The 3,315-nt window shown below is 36.5% G+C and overlaps 1 pseudogene; it reads left to right on the top strand.

The window, feature by feature from the left end:
* Nucleotides 1–417: 417 nt before the first annotated feature.
* Nucleotides 418–809, top strand: LOC129647739 (28S ribosomal protein S17, mitochondrial-like; annotated as a pseudogene).
* The last annotated feature ends 2,506 nt before the right edge of the window (nucleotides 810–3,315 follow it).

The following is a 3,315-nucleotide window of genomic DNA, read 5'->3' on the forward strand; positions in this document are numbered from 1 at the left end:
CAGAGCATTGAGTAGAGTTCCGTGTGCTACAGAGTGTGTTCTCATTAGTTAGCCATTTTATACATAGTAGTCTATATATGTTAATCACAACCCCCCAATTCATCACTCCCTTCCTGTGGTGGTATCCATACCTTTGTTCTCTATGTCTGTGTCTCTATTTTTGCATTGCAAATAGTTTTGTCTGTATCATTTTTTCTAGATTCCACATATATGTGTTAATATACAATATTTGTTTTTCTTTTTCTGACTTTTGCATTATTTTCTTGAGGTAGCCCAATATGCACTCATCAGAAATGATTATGAAAGGAATCTGGAGGTGACTGACAGCTTCTGCTACCACAGAAGGAGATGGACTGGAGTGGGTAGGGTTAGGGAGCTCCATGGCATGGGAGCCCTCGAGGTGACCAAAGCCACATAATGTCGATAGCTCATTCATCTGTCCATGCCATATGGGTCGTGGGGAAGGTGACTGTGACAGCGATGCAGAAGACTGCTGAATTAAGAGTGGCCGGATTGTTCTGGATCCCTATTTATTAAAATATTTTAATGAGCAAAAAGTGTACTTTGCTGCAATGCTCTCCAGCACTCCAACATTGAGTATATTGAACTTCTCAAAGCTCTGCCTGTCCAGCAAATAAAGCCCTGTTAATCATCAACTGGCTGAGATCATGTTCAGTGTTGGACAAGTCATATATCCAGCGACCGCAAAGTGCTGTAGGGGAACCACCTACCTGGAGGGTCCAGTCTGTCTGGAGCTCACCCACCTAACCCAAAACTTGGAAGACCTCGATCTCTCTTCAACACAGTGAGGGAAGACTGGAAGGGTTTCTAAGTACTTTTTCCTAAGTTTTCTCACAAATCATCTAGTTTCCCTTCTGGTATTTATGAAATAGCTAAAAGTAAATGAAGTAAAGACCTTGTTATAATTTTTCATAAAAAAGAAATGGTTATGGAAGAATTAACATTGTTAAAATTAAAGCTAAGTAGCAAAATAGCAAATGAATGCATACTTATTTGTGAAAAAGTTATTTTATAAAGAATCCTTTGGAAATTGAAGACAAGAAAGTATAGTTATTGGCAGGTTTTTCCTCAAAAAATAAGGTGATCTCTGATAACTGAGTCCTTTTTAAGTACATTCCAATATGCTAACTTTGGTTGCTTAAGGATCCAAATACAATAAAATGAGATTGTGTAGAAAACAATCACAAAAAGAGAACAATACAATTTTGGAGGAGAATCAAAATGATGAGAAAAATCTTGTTTTTTTTTTTTTTCCCCCTAAGAGAATTCATATGCATGAATAGAGATGTGTGGGTTCCCCAGATGGCTCAGTGGTAAAGAATCTGCTTGCCAGTGCAGGAGATGCAGGTTCCATCCCTGGGTTGGGAAGATCCCCTGGAGAAAGGATGGCAACCCACTCCAGTATTCTTCCTTGGAAATCCCATGGACAGAGGAGCCTGGCAGGCTACAGTCCATAGGATTGCAAGAGAGTCAGACAAGACTTAACGACCAAATACAAACAATATGGATGTGTAGGATCCCATTGTATATATTTTAAAAAGAAAGATGAAAGAATATCCAAGAGCATTCTTATGATTTTGAATATTAAACCCAAATCAAAGCATTTTGTATTTACAGTTAATATGAGGATTGCTATTAGCCTATATGTATTTAAATTCTACCTACAATTTTCCTAATTGTGCTCATTTTATTTGGAACAAATATGCAATGCTAGCATATCAAATGATAAGTTATCTCGTAGGAATCAGTTCCTAATTTAAGATTACTGGATATTTTAAAGGCCCAAGTATGTCCCCTATTTGGCCCTTTAATACATGTTTACTGCCTTAATTTGTTTCCCTTAAAAATCTGGTGACGGCTGAAAAGAAAAACGAAAAGTACATGTACTCTTCACTGAGGCAGAAAGAGCCCTAATCATAAAATTTCCGACCAGAACAGGGTCACCTACACTTAAATTTTCTGTAAACAAATAAGTGCTGAGACAGCCGATCAACTTCCTCGGTGCATTCCCCTAGTAAAATCAGTTTGAGATAAATTGCAAAATAAATAAATGTCAAATAACAATTCCCATGACTAGTATTTGAACTGAATTTAATGATGATTATGAAGACAAAGCTGTGATAGGCCTCTGCATAGAAGACTTAAAGGGAACGATTTTAACTCGGAACCATTTTAACAAATGAATGTATTTCCTAAATTGCCACATCAACCAACCCTGCTATCTAATTATGGCCAGCAAAAAGGGCTACATATTAACTATTCCAAAACCTAAGCCATTATTTTTGGTTGACATTCAGTTAATAAACCTGAAAAGCATTTTGCTCATTGAATAGTCAAGGTTTCTGCTTTACAACTGATAGGGAATATAACAGGAAGTTGCATTGTTCTAAGTCATACATTCTCTAAAGACTTTACTCAGACTCTGTGGTCTTGTTGGTCATCAGTGCTTCCACTGTCTTCTAGGATAAAATGATCACAGTTGCTTTTTAGAATAGAAATGTAAGAGCCCTCTGCCCATCATTTCAAAAATATTAAGAAAAATTTCAGTAAAAAGTCCATTTTATGTACAAAAGGGTGAAATGCGCTAGGAGAAGGTGATTCTGTAGCCCCACCTGGGTCGTTTTGAAAGCTTATGCCTATGTGCTAATCAGCATGCAGCAAGGCAGCACCCTTGAACTTGTCAGGGAAAGCAATCTGGAATTCAGTGATTAGCAAAAGAAATTTAGAGAAACAGTATGTAGAAGTATTTATGGAAAATAAGAAATATACTTTCAAGGTTCTAAATTTATTTTGCTATTAAGCTTGTCCTTTGAAAAGTTATAAACCTAAAAAACTTTAAATCAGTTACCTAATACCCTTGTGTTTGTTGATCCTCTGCCCACTTATTTTGAAGGGATCTTCTAAAGTTATTGCAAAATGTGGAGTGCATTTGCCATCTACTATATATCATGCAATCAACTCTATTTAACAGTCCTGGGGGAAATTTCTCTTTGCTGGAGGATACATTGTTCTTTTACCTAACCAACACTAACTGTATTTCCCTTTTTCACATTTGCCACCAAAATCCTCAGAGCCATATTTATGATCCATTTTTAGAATGCATCACAGCTCTTCTCTACCTTAATCTTACTGCAGGCATCAACTCTTTCTCTTAACTTTTGTCTTAATTCCTCCACCTCATCTTAATATATTCATCTGGTTGTTTTGTAACCTGGGAGGCTGGATTGCAATTTTGAACATCAAAATAATAAAAATTAGTTCATAAAATTTTCCTTTTACCATATCACTTTTTGG

Source organism: Bubalus kerabau, chromosome 3 (assembly GCF_029407905.1).
Source record: "Bubalus kerabau isolate K-KA32 ecotype Philippines breed swamp buffalo chromosome 3, PCC_UOA_SB_1v2, whole genome shotgun sequence".
Lineage (NCBI taxonomy): Eukaryota > Metazoa > Chordata > Mammalia > Artiodactyla > Bovidae > Bubalus > Bubalus kerabau.